Below are 19,227 nucleotides of genomic sequence, written 5' to 3' on the forward strand. Positions count from 1 at the left end.
ACAGCGTGCACATAGCTTAGGATAGCTTTAATTAGTCCAACAGTGGAGAAAATGAGAAGAACTTAAAGCCAGAACCTTTGGAATGTGATGATGCATGGCCAAAGGGTCACCCCGGTGGCACTGACGTCATTCAGGACTTTGATGCTGGATTGGGTGGTCTGGTTTCCCTCAACTTTTTCAAAATGTTGGATCCCTGATCAGCCAAGACCCCAGATAGATGAGGGAAACATTTATATGGTGGTAGGAAGATAGCTTTCTAGTCCCAAAGTGAGAATTTCAGTTACTTTACTACCATTGATCCAGAAAATCATTGTCTGAAATGGAGATTTCAAAAAGATGGGTAAATGAGCTGTTTGGATGACCTAAAGGAGCAAAGGTTCCCACCAGCCTTCAGGGCTGGCCATTCATCAAGTGAACTGGCACATACAGGATGGTGTCTGAGTCTGTGTGTGCTTTTGTGGAATAGCGGGTCATGTCCTTTTGACTCACTAATCAGTTTTCCCGAGTTTTCTGGGCTAATGAATCACTTTCTCTGGTCTCCATTAGCAGCACATGGTGTTTCTGTTGGAATGACCTTCATGTTTACATTCTTATTTAATAGAGAGCTTTGATGGACACCAGGCCTGCTTATTGATGAGACCCCCTGACCCTGGGTCGGAGCAGGAAATGGGATTTTCAAGCAATGTCACAAAGGTCAGAGAAGGCAGGAATAAAGAAATGATCGCAGACACAATGCCGAAAGATCTATGAGAAGTAGCAAAACCCAGCTGGGGGGTTGTATCCGTCAGGGCTCTCCAGATAAATAGAACTAGTGGGAGACTGTAGCGTGTGCGCATGTGTGTGTGTGCATGCGTGTGTAAAATTTATTGTAAGGCAGTGACTCACATGGTTATGGAGACTGAGAAGTCCCATGATCTGCCGTCTGCAAGCCGGAGGCCCAGGAAAGCCAGTGGTGTAGGTCCAGTCTGAGTCCAAAAGCCTGAGAACCAGGGGGGGCCAATGGTGCAAGTCCCAGTCCAAGGGCAGGAGAAGACTGATGTCCCAGCTCAAACCATTAGGCACAAAGAGCAAACTCTCCCTTCTTCTACCTTTTTGTTCTATTCAGGCCCTCAGTGGATTAGATGGTGCCCATCCGTGTTGGGACACAATCTCCTTCCCTCCAATCCACTCATTCAAATGCTAATCTCATCCAGAAACCCCCTCAAAGACACACCCAGAAATAACGTTTAATTAAATAACTGGACACTCCCTGACCAGTCACGTTGCCCCATAAAATTAACCATCAAAGTAATGAATTCCTGGGTCCTTGCTGAAGGCAAGTCAGAGGAGAAATTGCATTTTTTTTTTCAGTTTGTAACATTTATTCCAAAAAGGCAGAGGCACAGATTTGACTTGATCAAAGGCTGCGGGTTTTGGAGATGAAAAAGAAGCCTTGACAGAGATGAGCTGGACAGACAACAACGGTGCTTCCCACACTTCACACCTGAAGTTTCCCACTTTGCGAAATGACTCTAGGTGCGACCAGGATGGAGAGGTTCCATTGCAGTAACAAACACGACCCAGATCTCAGCGGTTCCCAAGAGGAGACCGTTCATTCTCGAAAAGGCTGCATTTCCACCTCAGGGACAGCTGGGACTTTTGCACACCGGGACCCAGGCTCACAGAGGAAGAAGATGCCATGGCTTAATGGAGACTGGCTTTGAAAAGATTTGCCACATGACTGCACCTACCTTCCAAGGAGGCGGGGAAGAGTCTGGATGGAGACAGGAGATATTTGGAGATGGGCCCTCAAAACCACCACACCCTTGGATGGGCAGCAATGTATAGCTTGTCAGGCCCGAATCCCTCTCTCGTACAGCAGAGCTGCTGGTGGGCCCAGGCCTCCTGGCTCCTGGAAGAGGCCAGCCCACTCACCTTCCGGGACCTCGAGGCCCACAAAGACCCAGGCTTCGCTCTTATCCATGTCGTCTCATTCTCATGAATTGACACAAATGCAGATTCTTTGTGAAAAATTAGCCCTGAAGAAAAAGCCAGTGTCGAGTCATAGAAGGGAAGTGCCAGAGAAGAGGTTTAAAGGAATTGTGTTCTCAGCAAGCAGTTCTTCTGGAAAAAAAAATTGAGAGTCAAATGCAAAGGACAAACATGACAAAGTTGTGTAAATGACAGAGTAGTGTAAATGTTGATATTTTGCAATAAAACTGTTGCATCGTCCTTTTAAATGTCCTTTTAAATCCAGTGAAAGCTAAATATGATCACTCTTTAATATCCACCATCCTTTTAAAAATGTATTGAGTTTTCTTAACCATTAGAAATGTGTATCATTCCCTTTTTCTCCTTGAAAGATCTCTTCCACTTGCCCTGATACTTTATTTCAATATATTTTTATCCTATCAATTACTTTACTTATAAATTAAGCATGTTCAAAATCTCACCTGGATTGAGTTCTTGCTGGAATGATTAGTAACACCCACCTGAGCAAAACAACATAAATGTATAGTAAATTTGGATAAATAATTATGAGACATCTAACAACATTTTCTGGGAAATGCATGTCATAGGGGGTGGGTAGAGGGAGTCAGGGAGTCTTAATTAGAAGGCACTTGTCCCAGACCCCAGTATTGCAAGCTGCCCCCTTGTTGAATGTGTAGGAGGTTCACAGAGCTCCAAGCAAGGCACTGTGGGGGGGCTCTGGGTGGGTGAAGATCCTACCTGTTCTCAGGTAGGTCAATAGTGGGAACGCTAACCTATGGAGTTCGACTTTCTGCGCCCATGTACTCTTGGGAAATGTGCCCCCAGGAGTAAGCCAGCTTAAATTTGAAAATCCTCTGTTCCCTCACTTGCTGGCCTGCCTCTCTGAGCTTGCACAGGAAGAGCTAATATTGGGGAAGGAGCGCGGGGCTCTTTCCACAGTATTTCTCACACCGTCATTTGTCCCTCACAACAATGCTGGGAGGTACGCAGAGTAGAAACATCACCACTGTCCTGCCATGGGGTGGAGGATTAGATATATTTTTGTTTGCTCATGGACGCCCTGCACCTCCATTCCGTTCTCCATCCCTTCCCTCCCTGAGACACTCCCTCCCCATCACTCCCCCCTCAGCCCCCTGTCCCCTACTCCACCCCCATCTCTCTCCTCTGTTCTGTTCTTTCCTCCAGTCTTCTTTCTCCTTCAAATCGTCATCACAGAACCAAGGCTTGGATATTATTTGTATAAAACCATTAGGAAGGAGGCAAGAGTGACATTTCTTTACGGGCCTGGGTCCAAGTCTGTGACAAATAGAGGTGATCTCAGGGAAAACAAATTGTTAGCGTGTTATGGAAATTTCACTGCAGACACTACAAATTTGCATGGAGGAACCAAACAGAGCAGGGACGAGGCAGATGAATTCCAGTCCCAGACCAGTACCATGGAAAGACAGCTGCAAATTCGGTTTGAAATGGACATCCCTATCCTTAGAGGTTTCACAATGACAAATGGATTCGTCCCCACGTGGAACACAAACCTACTTTGCTTTCATAGAAGCGAGGAAGACTAATACAGGCCGCGTCTCTAAGCAGCTCGAGTCACCCAGGCCCTGTCAACCCCCGTTAAATAGCCCGACGTTTCTCGGCCGAGCTTCTTAATTAAGTCGCGATAAGAGTTGGCCCTTGAGAAGCCCTTAAACACTTGCATCCCCGAGCCCATTAATTAATATTTAATATACTTTCATTTAAAGTGAAAAATGTTTAATTATTTTATTATTTATATTTATATATATTTAAAAGTTATATTTATATATATTTAAAATTTATAAAATTTTTATTTTATTTATTAAAAAAATTTTTTTTTAAAGATTTTATTTATTTATTTGAGACAGAGAGAATGAGAGAGAGAGAGCACATGAGAGGGGGGAGGGTCAGAGGGAGAAGCAGACTCCCTGCTGAGCAGGGAACCCCATGCGGGACTCGATCCCGGGACTCCAGGATCATGACCTGAGCTGAAGGCAGTCGCTTAACCAACTGAGCCACCCAGGCGCCCTATTTTATTTATTTAATCGTGGTTCCAAGGAATGGCTTGGAAAGGAACCCTTTCATAACATCCATCGATTACGCTCAGTGGCATCCCATGTACTATAATCCTAAGAGGAATATATGCGAAGTCAAGGAAGGTCATCTTTAGGAAGCATTTTATCAGGATTTATGCCGGACATGCACTCCAGGCAGCGAGTGTGATGCGCTGCAAACGGCCTCGAGCCAGTATCCCGAGCTTCCTCCCCTCGCCCCTAGCTGCCCATCAGTCCGGAACGACTGGGCTCTGCTTCAGTAAAGTAACCCCCAAATGGCTATTGAACAGACCAGGATTTATTTTTCTTTCTCATGTAATATCGAGACGACCTCGAGGACAGAGTCCTGGACTCAGCCGCCCAGGGGGCTCCCATCCTGCGGGGTGGACCTCACAGCACCCGCCGTCACCATCACAGTGCAGGGCCCAGAGCCCCAGTGCTCCTGCACCTGCCGGAAATGCTTCCGTGAAGTGACGCGTGACGCCTCTTCCATGCACAGCAATTGTCCAGAGTGCGTCCTATGGCCCCACTGAGCTTCGAGGCGATGGGACATTTCCCTAAGGAGGGGAGATCCGCATCCGCAGAAACCCTCAAGGCTTCTCTTGTTCCCCCTTCCACAAAAAAAGTCGCTGCCTCTAAAACCCTCCCGCGAACAAAAATTTGTAGCCACAAATGCTTCTCACGATACAAAACAAACATTTTCCAAAAGAAACAAGCAATTATTTTTTTCTCCTTTTTCTCTTACGAAGGGCAGGTGCCACGGCCTCGCAGCTAGAACAGTGCCTGGCACATAACTGGCATCATAAATATTTGCTGAAGGAATTAACGACTGCGGGACTGGCCGAGGGAACGCATGAGGGCTTTGGAACGCCTGTCCCGCTGTGCCAGCACCCCTCGGGGACACGATATCTTGCAGAGCGCCGCCCTGGCACGCGGACGAGGCGCTCCGGTCCTGTCCCCGCGGGCAGTCCCGGGGCGTGGAGGCGCATGCGTGCCGTGCAAACGCGGGCAGCTCGCGGGCGTGGAGGCTCGAGCATGTCGTGCAGATGCGGGCAGTTCGGGGGCGTGGAGGCGCATGCGTGTCGTGCAGACGTGGGCAGCTCGCGGGCGTGGAGGCGCATGCGTGTCGTGCAGACGCGGGCAGCTCGCGGGCGTGGAGGCGCATGCGTGTCGTGCAGACGCGGGCAGCTCGCGGGCGTGGAGGCGCATGCGTGTCGTGTAGACGCGGGCAGGCGGGCAGGCGGGCAGGCGGGGGCGGGCAGAACGGAGAGAAGCACCTGGAAATTACCTGGGGTTAGGAACCCAGGAAGAGATTGAAGTTCCTAGTAGGGAAATGGGAAGAAGGAAGGGTCTGGCGGGTTATCTCATGGGGAAACCTGGATTACACAAAGATAACTGTGTGCCAATACGAGAGACCTGGAAGCCAGCTGGGAAAAGGGACTTGGTTTTGATCACCCCACCTGCACAAGTGCGCATGCACGGGGTAGCAATAATAGCGACAACACGCCCGTGCACAGGATCCTACAGTTTGCAAAGCACTTTAAAATACGGAATCAATTCTATTACCATTCCATTGGACGGTCGTTCCAGGCAGAGTCTAAATACCTTACGGTTATTTACTTCAATCCTCACGGCAAGACTATTCTCATTTCACAGTGAGGAAACTGAGGCAGGGAAATGAAATATTTTGCCCCAGGTTATAGAGTTAGTGGCAGAACCAGTATCTATATTTCAAACCCAGGCATAGGCTCTGGAGGCCACACAGTGATCTCTGCAGCCTGTAGTCTGAAGAAAGTGAAATAAAACTTCGGGTGATGCCAGCGGCTGGGATTCATCGTTTACCGGGGGGCGGGGGGGGGGCTGCAATTTCTCAGAGGGAATGATCTCTATACAGAGGTTGTTGAGGGAAAGATACCGAGTTTTGTCTTGGTCTGGTTTTATCCCATTGCATGAAGACATTTTATACTATATTTTTATTCTTTTATTTATTTATTCTCCCATGAGCAAAATTTATGGGGCACTTGCTATGTGCCAGGCAGTGTTCGAAGTTTTTTATGTGTGTTACCTCCTGCAACTGTCTTAGTCTGTTGGGCTACCAGAATGAAACACTGGAACTGGGCGGCTTATAAACACATTTATTTCTCACCATTTGAGGGGCAGGGAGGGCCAAGAAGATGGTGCTGGCAGATTCGGTGTCTAGGGAGGGCCCCCTTACTCAGTGGAAGGGGTGAGGGAGCTCCCTGGGGTCTCTCGTAAGGGTGCTGATCTCATTCACGAGGGCTCCGCCTTCAAGACCTAATCACCTCCCAAAGGCCCCACTCCAACTGCCATCACCTTGGCGGTTAGGGCTTCAACACAGGAATTTCGGGAGGGGGATGCAAGCATTTAGTTCATAGGACAACTTTTACAGCAGCTCTTCTGCTAGGTGGGCACCAGGATTAGAATCTTCCCATTTTACAGGTTATGCACAGGGGACACTGAGGCACAGAGAAATGAACTCACCGGTGACACCTCTGGGTCCCCTTTGGATGAGGCTGCCTCACTCCCGAGCCCCCACTCCTAGCTCCACCCTCCACTCCAGGTCAAATGTCACCACCTGCCTGGGGACATCCCTGACAGAGTTCAGGACCTCTTCAGGGGCTCCCCGGGAATCTCTCATTCCTGCGTTAGGGCATGGGTCACATGGTTCTGTAATTTTTATTTGCACATTTATCTCCCCAATAGGCTGTGGGCTCCCTGAGAAGAGAGACTGGCTGTGCATTCCCAAGGACTGGCTGCGCTGGGAACTTCTCCCATGTCTCTGTGTGAGGGGATGACTGGGTTGACCTTGGCCATTTCTGTGAGCGTCTTAGGCACTTCCTGAGGACTAGCCCCCGAGCGTGTTCATATGCACTGCTGAGTGGACCAGAGGGAGGTGGACAGAGGCAGACCAAAGGAGAGAGTCGTAGGGAGATGCAAGAAGAGATGGGGAGACCACAGAGATGGGAGAAGCACAAAGAAACCCCAAAAGAGGGAGAGAAGGGAAAGAGGAAGGGTGGAGAAGAGCCCCCAGGGCAGGACCGCCCACAGCAAGACGTTGCCCCACCCCCTCCTGCCTTTGTCTCCTCCCCCACTCTGTGCAGATCACATGCCTCCTGGCCAAAGACTGCACATGCGCAGTCACTCCTACCTCAGGGCCTTTGCACAGCCGTTCCCCGCCCCCCCCCCTTCCTGGAATGCTCTTCTCCCTGGCCTGGCTCTCGTTCTCATCACCTGGCTCTCTCACACATACTCCAGAATGCTCCCTAAAACAGCTCCTGCTCTGCCCAGTCACACTGTTGTATCTTACAAAGCACTTGACACCATCTGACACTGTCTTATTTATTTGTTTACGTTCTATGTTCTGTTTCCCTCGTGTGGACATGGGCTTGATGGATGATAGCCGGCTGCCTCTGTTTGTTTAGGATTGCAACCCTTGTGCTTAAAACAGTGCTTGTAGTAGAAACATAGTGGCTTGAAGGAACTGGAAGTTTGGAGGAAGGGAAAAAGGAGAGGCAATAGGAATGGAGGGATGGAGGGAGGGAGGGATGAATAACAAAGGAAGGAAGCCCCTCCCCCCCTACTCCCCACTGCAGAAGGGCACCTGTGCACCGTCAGATATAAGTCCTGCTCAGGAAGCAGTCGGCCAAGTCATGCCCTCTCTGGTCCCTCTGTGTCACAAGGGTCAAGGTCTCCCTCTGGCAAGGGCTGAGGGCTCTGCTGAACCCTGGTTTCCATCTCAAGAGGACTGTCATGGACTGGAGTGTGTCCCCCCCCCTCATCCCCCCCACCCTTGGCAAATTCATATGTTGAAGTCTTAACCCCTGGGACTGCATTCGAGATAGGGCTTTTAGGCGGTAAATAAGGTTCAGTGAGGTCCTAAGGGTGGGGCCATAATCCGATAGGACTGGTGTCCTAAGAAGAGGAGGGGACACCCGGAGTGCACACAGAGGAGAGGCCATGTGAGGGCACAGAGAGGAGGCGGCCATCTACAAACCAAGAAGAGAGGTCTCACTAGAAACCAACCCCTGTTGGCACCTTGATCTTGACTTCGGCCTCTAGAACTGAGAGAGAGAAAAAAAATTCCTTTGTTTAAGCCCCCTAGTCTGGGGTACTCCGGTATGGCGCCCCGAACAATGAAGACAAGGATGATGTTCTGGAAGGAACGTCCCATTTCTGAAGCAGGCAGCGTCCCTGGAAGGGGCAGTTCAAGGCCTCCCTGTGATCTCTCACCTGGCAGAGAGGGCACAGAACCCTCCTCAACAATAGGAGAGAGGGGCAGGCACGCTCAAAATGCAAACCTCCAAGGTGATGCCACTGTAGATGAAGGAGGCGGAGTCACTTGTCCCTTGGAAGGAGAGGAAAGGAACCTTTTCTGTTTTCTTTGTTTTGAGGTGTGGAACTGCAGGGCTCCATCTTCTGACTGGGAAACCTTGCCCTTCACTTTGCCAGACTGTTTCCTTTCTGTGACGTGGGGATACTCATCTGGCGAAGGATTGTTGTGGTTTTCAAATGAAATAATGTAAATAACAGGACTCTGTGACGTGGTATTCATTCATTCATTCGTCTTTCACTCATACACTCAGCAAGTTTACTGAACGTCAGTTGTGCCAAAACCTGCTTGAGGTCCCCGCGGTGTGGACAGAACAGAACATAGATGTTAAAGATACATATCTGGAACCAGACCACCTGGGGTCAATCCTGGCTCCACCACCTACTAGCTATGGGAAACTTCAGGGAAAATAATATTACCTTACTCAGAGGGCTACTGTCAAGTTAAGTGAGTTCATTTTTTTTTTTTTAAAGATTTTATTTTATTTATTTGAGAGAGAGAGAATGAGAGACAGAGAGCATGAGAGGGAGGAGGGTCAGAGGGAGAAGCAGACTCCCTCTGTGGGACTCGATGTGGGACTCGATCCCCGGACTCCAGGATCACGACCTGAGCCGAAGGCAGTCGCTTAACCAACTGAGCCACCCAGGCGCCCTAAGTGAGTTCATATTTGTAAAGCATTTAGAATAGGGCCTGGCACAGACTAAGTAGTATAAGAGCCTTTGATAATAAAAGAATACTATATTTGAAATGAACAACCAAGAAATTAACATACAGTAACTATTTCTATCTAAGGAGTCATGGCTGTATAGTTTATCTTTAAAAAGTACCAAAAGAGTTAAAAGAATAGAACCATGATCATCAACCAGTGTATCCTTCTTTTAAAAAGATTTGCAACCAAATTTCTTTTTTTTTTTTTATTAAAGAGAGAGAGAGAGAGCTCGCACTCAAGTGGGGGGAGGGGCAGAGCACGAGCGAGAATCGCAAGCAGACTCCATGCTCAGCATGGAGCCTGACGTGCGGCTTGATCTCAAGACCCTGAGATCATGAACTGAGCCGAAATCAAGAGTCGACCACTTAACTGACTGAGCCACCCAGGCATTCCGTGCAACCAAATTTCTTTAGATGTAAAATAAAGTTTTAACCCTTAGCCATTAACCTTTAAGAACACACAGATGTCTAGAATGCCTTAGTTTGTTTGTTTGGGTTAATGCTTTAATTTATTAGTCCAAATCTCTGTGGCTTAAAGCAACAAATTCTTGCTCAACTCCAGGCCCATCTCAGGGCGGTGGGCAGGCCCACCTCACGATGCTCTCCCCATATACGCCGGCAATGGCAGTTCTTCTACCTCCTAGAATTCAGAAAAGGGAAGAAAACCAGAGAAAGCAGCACTGGATCTTACAGGCATCAACCCCAAGGGGACACAATGCTTCTCCCATGTCACTGGCCAGAGTCAGCCAAGTGGCCATCCCTAACCTCCATTCTCTCACATGCCCGACTTCTCTACTTACTTCCTGTGACTGTGGGCAAGTCCCTCAATTTCACGGTGTCTCAATTTCCTTATTTGTTAGAGGAAAACACACACACTACTTTGCTCATGGCAATGTTAAGAGAATTAAATGTGAGAGTAAACAAAAAATGTCAGCTCTAATGATGATGATGTCATCTACCCTTAGAAAATACAAAGTATTATGTGTGTACTGTGTCGGTTTCACATAAATAGTATCATGCGATGATACTTTCAGTGCTAGTAGGAATCTGTGATCTGGCTGAAACGGTAACCTTCCGTTTTATTCCGTAATCACAGACACACAATACATCAATAGATGTGAGTCATCATTTTGTTCCATTCCCGTATTCCCGTAAAATCTTTGATTGTGTCAGAGCTTCACTGCTTTTGGCCCGAGGCTGCAGCATGATTTATGGAGTGGGTGCCTGCTTGGCATCTCCTCCCGCGAGCAAGACAAGGGCTGCTCTCCCCGCCGGGTCTGGCCCAGGCGCCCACTGGCCTTTGGCGATCTGACGTCAGGGACGACGCAGGCACGAGGAGCTGGGGGGTGGGGGGTGGGGACACGCAGACACAAGGGACTGACGGACAAAGGAGGGTGAGATGGGGTCGAAAGAGGGCCCGCGGGACACTCCCGGGGGAGCGGGAGCTGGGGAAGAGCGGAGAAAGGGAGGCGTCTGGGCGGAAGCCGCGTTCTGGAAGCAGAGGCTCAAGGAGGAGGTAGGTGGCCATGGTTGGGGGCGCGGAGGTCCTGAGAATGAGGTCCAGGGACCAATGGCCAGGAGGGGCCAAGGAGCACAAGGGCTCTGGGCTGAGTCTGGAGGACAACCTGCCCGGTGGACATGAGGCCGGCAGTGGCCACCGTGCCCGAGCTCGCTCTGGGGACCGGGGCTGTGCCCGTGGCAGGCCAGCTCCAGGGGTGGCCATGGGACCCAAGCCTGGCCAACCAGACACCGCATGCGTCTCACCACAGTGATTGGCTCGGGGATAGCACGTGACTGCAGTCACAGCCAATCAGAGCTCACCCCAGGCCTTCGCGGGAGGAACAGGTTCTTTTGCTGAGAGGCCTAAAGATGGAAGGAGGAAAAACTCAAAAGACTGGGAGGTCCCCACGGGGAGGGCATCTCCCTGAGTGTGAAGTCAAAGAAAACCATGCCAGCATGGAGAGAAAAAGAGAGTCAAAGTCCCTGGTTTGCTATATGCCCACAGCCAGCTCATCACTGGCCTTATCTTGGCATGAGCCACAAATTCCTTTCCTTTGTGCAAATCAGATAGATGTGGGTTTCCTGTCACTTGCAACCCAATGTCTCCTAGAAGATAGAATGTGCCTCTTTGAAGATTAGTGTTACTTTTCTTTGCAATACACACTCTCCACTCTGCAAAGACACTTGACAGACACTTTTGACCTAACTAGAATCAATTCTATTGCATTTTCAAAAATCATATTCCCACTCCGCTCTGCCCCAAGAAATCCAGTGTTAATTTACTCTTGAAGAAGACACATCTCCAGAAAGAGCCCTTCCAGCCTCTGATACCAATTTTCTTCTGGGTCATTGGTCTCTGAGTCATTACACCTCAGCTTCATGCCCAAACAGCCTGCACAGTAATCTCCTGGGGCCGGTCATCATGTGGTCAATTTTGAGGGCAAAAGTAACTATTAAAACCCTAAAATTTGTTTACTCTGAATGTATTAAGTTGGTAGTTATCAAATAGGAACTGTATCACCCCTTAAATTACCTTGAAAACAAAATCAATAGTTTATTTAAACACAGGAGAGAAAAGAAAAAAAAAAATGCCCCCAAGGAACCTGTGTTAGTTTTCCTTGGAAGGCAAAATGTACATAAGCTAAGAGTAAACAAGATATGTGGTAACTTGAAGGAATAAACCAACCCCCAGGTTATGATTATTTCTTGGCTCCTTCTTTTTTTTTCCTTTTTAAATTTTCTTTTTCTTGGCTCCTTCTTACAGATTAGCTCAACAGGCCTTAGAAAGTTGGAACTTTCTAACCAAGTGATTAGAATAAAAGCACGGTTGACCTAACAGTCGGGCAGTGTGGATACTGATACTATTTATTCAACTAAACATTTGGGATCATTAATACACTGAGCTTACCAGTGCCCCCAAATGGACTCCAGGAGGGACATCTGAGCTAACTCAGAGGCCACCAACTGAACTGCTTTTATTAACTTTAAGTAGTCTTTTCTTTAAATTCGAAATTTCTCAGGTTTTCCGCCCCCAAGTCATTGCTTTTCTGCCTTTAAGGGAAGTGTCAGTTTGCCATGGGATGGCACCCACAGTGTTATTGCCAGTTGCCTAGACCCCAAGATGCCTGATTTGTGTTCCTTTTAGAGAGTCTGCGAGCTCCCAATACCCTTTACTAAATTCCTTTCCCACCCAAATAGCTGGAGGGGATTCCAGTGCCAGCAACTGAGAGCCCCAACAGATGTGTTGGTTAAGATCCTCCATTGGAAGGGCTCACCCTGTGCAGCTCTGAATAGTCCTTGGCTGCTGGATAACCACCATCCAGGTGCTCCTGCTCACTTCCCCACAATAGCCAACAAAACTAACCCAGCAGGAAAATGTACTCATTTATTTATTGTTAAGCAGCTTTGCCGAGGTGCCATCGATATACCAAAAAATGTACACATTTAATGTATACAATTTGATGAGTCTGAACATAGGAAAGCATCTGTGAAACCATCACCACAATTGAGATAATAGATATAACCCCCCCAAAGTTCCCATGTCTCCTTTTTTCTTTGTGGTAAGAACACTGAGCATGAGATCTAGGCTCCTAACAAATGTTTAAGTGTGTAATACAGTATTGTTGGCTATAAGCAGAAAACATTTCTTGCATCAAAATGGGAGAACTGTATCATAAATCAATGGAAAGCCGTCTACGAACATGTGTTCACCAATGCTAAACTTTATAAGTCAGAGGAACAAGTCTCTGGGAAATGATATTGATATTAGTTAATAATAAAGATTTTTCTGGGGGTGGGGAGAAAGGCTGGTCACAGACAGGGAAACTCTGTGTCCTGGTCCTTAAGATCCGTGGGACCAGAGGGGGGAGGCTGGGCTGGAGAAATGAATCAAGGCCGGGCGGAAAGAGGCTACAGCAGACTTTGAGGGGAATAAAAACTACATTTCCCATTCAGGCTTGCTGGGAGATGTGGCCACTAAGTTCTAGTTATTGGAATAAAAGCCTCATTGCTGTGTTCTAATTCTGAGAAGTATTATAAGGAGAGAGAGCAGTCCCTCCCTCCATCACTCTGCCCTGCTTCTGCTGGGACTCGGATGTCCAATCCGGAGCAGGACCTGGAAATACATAACTCAATGAAATCTCAAATCTCATCTCAGCAGGGGCCACTGATCCAGAAGTCTTGGAGAGATTCAGAGGTTAGGGGGTGGCCCTAGTGTAAGCTCTGATCAGAAGCATGATATGAAGCTCCATGGACTGTGGGCTGGGTGGTGTGATGGGCTGTATGAGATGTCAGGGTTTGGAGAGAGATGGGCCCTCGAGGACTGGTTGCGACAGGTGGGATTGGGAGCTGGGCCCTGAGGTTGGGGAATGAGGGGAGGAGAGCAGAGAAAGCAGGGGTCTCCTCCAAGGTTTGGAAAGGGGTGTTGGCCTTCCGTCGGAGAATCGAACCACACCAGAGTGAGATTCTCCAAGGCAAAAAATGCAGATGAGAGCTTACCAACAGTTCGTGTATCTTGACAAATAGATCTAGAGTACGTAGCCCACAGTCCGCTCTCAACAGCTATGTGCTGAATGAAATAAACAAAGGAATGGCTGCCTGAATAACACGAGGACAGACAAAAGAGAAACAGCATGGGATCGTGGCTAAGAACAGGTGTCAGAATCCTACAATGTATGTCTCCTTGTCTCTGTATCTCAGACCAATGCCTAGAAATAGTGTTAAAAAAATACAGGCGAGTGATATTATTGTTGCCGCCGTTGTGGTGGGCAAGGTGGTTATGGTGGAGAGGAATAGGTGTCAACAGGTTGATCTGATTGCAAATGAGAGGATCCAGGTGCCACAAGCCGACTGACTGCCTTTTTCCAAACTTCCCTGGGTCTCCTCCTTGTACCTAGGTGCACTTGAACCCTCCCTCAAATCCTGGGTTAGTCTCTGCTCCTCTGGGACATCTACTGTGGTTGTCTCGGTCCATAGCAACCTGTCCTCCTCATTGTCACCTTGTCATTGGGCCCTGGATGCAGCTGTCCAGTGACATCATGTATGGATTTTACTTATTTCGCTGGGCAGACCAGACCCTGCAAGATATCTGACCCCCGCTGAATTCTGCAGATTCATGTGCTGCGTCTCCTCCAGCTTTAAAAATCACATCTGCACTCTCACATTTTTAAGCTCTCGGCTAAATGTTTTATCATGGGTTTAAACATGTATTTGGATATAATAGAAATATATAGAAATTATATATTATGTTAATATATAAGTATATATTATACATTATTAAAATAGAATATATATTTTACGTGTATTATGTTTCACATATAAAGAAATATAATAAGTAAAATTAATATATGGATATAATATGTGGCTTATTGTAAATATTGATCTTTTAAAAGGGAACTATAATATCAATTTCAAAGTATATGCCATTGAAGCCCAAAACCATTGTGGTTTGCTACCTGTCATCTTGGATTTAAAAGAAAATCATGTACAAGTTTCATTTCCATTGTGAAAAATTCTGCGTTGTTCTTTTTTCTTGCTGAAGCTTACTCCCCTGGCAGAAATTTGGTCTTAATGTATCATATTTTTATTCATAGAAGTCCTTTATTAATGACTATTATACATCACTGACTGTGACAAAAATAGGTTCATGATTTGAAATTTAAATTTTAAACATTTTCGTTGACTACGTCTTTAAATTTTAAAATAAGTTATTTTTAATTCAATTATCATTATGGTTCTTCATAGAATGCAATCGATCAGAACAGTATAAATATGTCATAGCTCGTGATAAAGAATGATTAATCCTAAAAGGGTAAAACACTTGGCAAGATACTTCTCTTAATATGATAGGCGGGACTGTTTTTCTCAGTGAATGCATTTATGAATGAATCTTGGGATTTGAAAGAGGCAGGTGTCAGCATGAATCCTGTTCACACCATTTTGTTTTTGTGGGTGTCAGCGCTGAGACACTGTGTACGTAAACAAACAGACGGGAATGGAAGAAGGGCTTCTGTTGTATGCTGTTCCATGGCTCGGCTCCTTTCGAGTTGTAAGCCAAAAACGACACCGTGCTTTCTGATAATCCAAGAGCTGACATTGGTACTGGGCTCTTCTTCCACCTCAGTGACAATGAAGACTTGAAAACACTCTGCCTCGTTAAAGGGGGTGGTTCCTGGTTCTAGACCAGGTGCGATACCCAGTTACCAGCGACGTTTGTGTTCTGAATGCTGAGGTGAATGTGCCTTTGTTTGGTGCCCTGAAAGACTTTCAGCGGCAGGGGAGGGCATCTTTGTAAGGTTCAGAAAGGGGGATGCCTTTTCAGTGGGGACGGCTTTTGTTCTTCATCCTTCTTATGGCTTCGGGCTGGATTTGGCCCGTGGGAGGCCCTGGGAGTGGGGGGCAGGGAAGAGAAAAGGGTAAGGTTGGGCATGTGTTCCCAGGCCTCATCTGTGGGTTGGGGGGGCAGGGGACTCAGGGTGGCTGTACCTGTTCCAGGAGGCCATAGCTCCTTCACATTTTACACAGCCTCTCCTGACAGGTTCTAGAAACTTCGCCATCCCCTCACCCTACTGATGTCTCACAAGCCCAGCATTACCCTTTGTTGTTTCCTGTGCCCCACCCACACCTTTAGAAACATTTCCTCTAGTAAACTCTCCTGGAATTACCCACTCAGTTTTATGTTGGTACCCTGACTGATAAGCTGATTTTTTTTTTAAAAGATTTTATTTATTTATTTGACAGAGAGAGACACAGCGAGAGAGGGAACACAAGCAGGGGGAGTGGGAGAGGGAGAAGCAGGCTTTCCCTTGAGCAGGGAGCCCGATGCGGGGCTCGATCCCAGGACCCTGGGATCATGACCTGAGCTGAAGGCAGTCGCTTAACCAACTGAGCCACCCAGGCGCCCTAAGCTGATTTTTTTATATAGTGGAAGAAGGATGTGTGCGAAGGAGGATGTGCCGAAGAGGACACATGTCAGCGGAGGGTCTGGAAATTGATGCTCGTTATGTGTCCGTGACTATGAACCCTTTGAAAATCTTCATGTCCCCCCAGGAGTCTGGGTACTCTGATGTGATGAAGGCCCATCTAGCACCTGGCCATCATCTCTGTCCTCTCCACTATAGAAAGGTAAGGACACAGTTGGGGGCCAAACAGATATTAAAGAAGGCTGGCAAGTACTTCTTCATGAATGTGATGTGATGCAGGCAAAACTGATATAGGCCGGATGTGCGCCCAGCAGCTTCCATCCTTTGTTGTTGCCCAAACACACCCACCACTGGCCTCACCAGGCGGGGGGAAGCAGATGTCTTTCCTTGAGCTGAGGTATGTGGTGGGACCCCATGATTGCCTTGAGTCTGGCATCAATCGTCCCTGATGGGGAGCCTGCCTGCTGTATCGGCCAGGCTCTCTGCAGTGCTGACTTAGAGGTTCCAGATAACCCATGGAGAGTTCTTCACTGCAGTGGCGGGCAACCGATCTACAATGTAAAGAGATAGGGGGGCCCAGGCCAGGATGGCAGCTGCCCTTTAAGTTGGAAGTGGGGGTAAGACATGTGCTGCATCCACCTGCTAAAGGAGGAGCAATGATCTCACCTCCCCCATCCCGGAGTCGGCTAGAAGCCCCCTGGGGGCCATTGCCCGTTATTCTTGGCATTGCGGGAACTTGAGACCACTGGCTCGGGGCCGTGGGGTGCGCTTGCATTAGCTGCCACTGTGATTTTTCCCTTCAGGAGGGTATTCCGGATTCTAGCGTGTATGTATGTGCGTATGTATTTATCAGCATGTTTAAGGCTGTGGCTCATGTGACAGTTGGGATTATTGGTCAGCAGATATTCACCCTCTTCCCTTCCCATTGTGAGCAGACAGTGCTTCACACCCCTTTGATGGGGGTTTGGCTCTGTGACTTGCTTTAAGCAATTACATATCAGTGGAAGGGACAAGAGCAAAGACATTAAATGCGCTCCCACAGTTCATCCCGTTCTTGGTCTCGGGGCTCAGCCACGAGAAGAGTGTGCCCCTTCCGACTGGGCCAGGGAGGACACGCGTGGAGCCGACCTGAGTCCCGGGCTGCGTCAAGCCCGCTGGAGCCCAGTCCAGATCAGCTGAAGGGCCGTGGCCCCGCGGGCCTGCGAGTGGGGGAGTAAGTGCTTCTTGTAAACCACTGAGTTGAGTTGCAACCGTTGATGACTGACTGAGTTTGTAAATTCTGCTCTGTGGAATCCAAGGGAAGTCGTTTTCAAAATATCTCTGCACTCACAATCAGGTTTCATGCATCCGGCATTCACTTATTGATGCACTTGTTTCTTCTACAAACACTTTTCGATCCACTCTAGGTATCAAGCACAGTCTAGAAAAATTCCTATATCCCTGTGTGTCTGGGCTGTCTCTTGATCTTCATGAGAGAAATGAAGTGATGCAGGTGCACATTCTCAAAGTGTTTGAAAGGCAGGGTATAAATCCAGCCTGCTTCCTGGCCCATTTCTCCCACTCTGCTGGGCAGCCTGTCGTTCTCCGAGGCTGGGGTGGGGTAAGTGGAGAGGAATCCTGCTCCTGCCTGGACAGGCTCAGAGGATCCCCTGCCTCCCGCCCCTGCATTACATCAGAGGCTGTAGAGGAGAGGGGATGGAGGGAGGTGATGCTCATCATCTTCCCCCCGAGGGGAGCAAGTGTTCTCACCTCTGGCCTGGGTTAATTAGATCTGCCACTTTGTGGTTGGCCTTGTTTCTGTTTTCAGAAAAAAGAAACTGAGGCAATAACTCACCCAATTATTGGCACAGGCGCCTTAAGTGTCATTTATTATTACACCAAGTCTCCGTGATTAGAGGAGTTAAGAGCCTTGACCTGAAGGGTGGACTCTTGAATGTCTGTGCAGAAGAGAGTCGCCGTAGCAGGCCTGATGCTGGGGGTTTGAAAGGCCTGGCTGCAAGGGTTGGCCCTTGGCTGGCGTCAGGGAACTGGGATCTGGGGAGGGTTCCCAACACCCTGACTGATAAAGAGAGGCTCACTGGGCCTAAACTGTTTATACAAAACAATATGGTTTCTGCCGAACACCTGCTCTCCTTCTGGGAGTTTGGGATTTTGGCACATGCTAGGTCGAGGCTGCCCCATGAGGAGCCTCCGGTAAAAATCACAGGCACCAACTCTCTGATGAGCTTCCCTGGTGGGTAATGTTTCACACGTGTTGTCACAACTCGTTGCTGGAGGAATGAAGGGAGTCTTGTGTGACTCCAGTGGGAGAGACCCTTGGAAGGTGGCTCTTGGTTTCCTCTGGACCCCACCCCAGGTGCCTTCTCCCTCCGATGATTTATTTTGTGTCTTTATGCTGTAATAAATCAGAGCATGGACACAACTATATGCCGAGTCCTGTAGGCCCTCCCAGGGGACAGGAGGTCTTGGGGACCCTCCAGCATGGCATCCCTTCCCTTTTCTTGGCTCTAAGCCTTTGCCATGGATGCTTCATCCCACCTGTAACACCGTCCTTGACTTTTAGGATCGGCTTACTGACCCCCAGGACTCTGCCCAAATCTCACCTTGACCAGGAGTTTGGGAGGGTTTTTACCCTTCTTGAACTTCTCCAGCGTTGACTTTCAGCCTCACTCACCAGGCACTGTGTGTTCAGTGATCACGGTTCCCTTCCTAAGAACTGTCTGAGTTTTGAGTTTTGTGACATGTATCAATGTATCACAGCTTTTAGCCTAGAAGCCAAGATAAAATGATATAAAACGAATGTTTTGACATTGGTTTTGCCTTGTCCTCGACACTCTGTGTTCACTGAAAAAAGGCTTTTGAAGATAGGATCTTAATAGATAACAAATTATTACCTAACTTCAAAATATTTTGACAGGTTTTCAGAAACACAACTATAGCAAAGTATGTCTCTCCGTTAGAGTGCCTACAATTGGAATTAGCCCTAGGACTGTGAATCCTAATTTAAATGTGATTAGAATTTTATTCCCTATAGCCTGGTTGTTTTAACTCATTAATCCCGTCATCCAAAATTGATCGAGTGCCTATGGAGTGCCATTGACTGTGAATATTGTGGAAATTCAAAATGAAGAAGACCCATCTTCTGCTTTGGAAGGACATGGTTCTATGTTTGGTAGCTTTTGTAGGTATTCTTTTTAAGTTTTAT

This window comes from Mirounga leonina, unplaced genomic scaffold (assembly GCF_011800145.1).
Source record: "Mirounga leonina isolate KUSES-001 unplaced genomic scaffold, KU_Mleo_1.0 Mir_195, whole genome shotgun sequence".
In the NCBI taxonomy this organism is placed as follows: Eukaryota; Metazoa; Chordata; class Mammalia; order Carnivora; family Phocidae; genus Mirounga; species Mirounga leonina.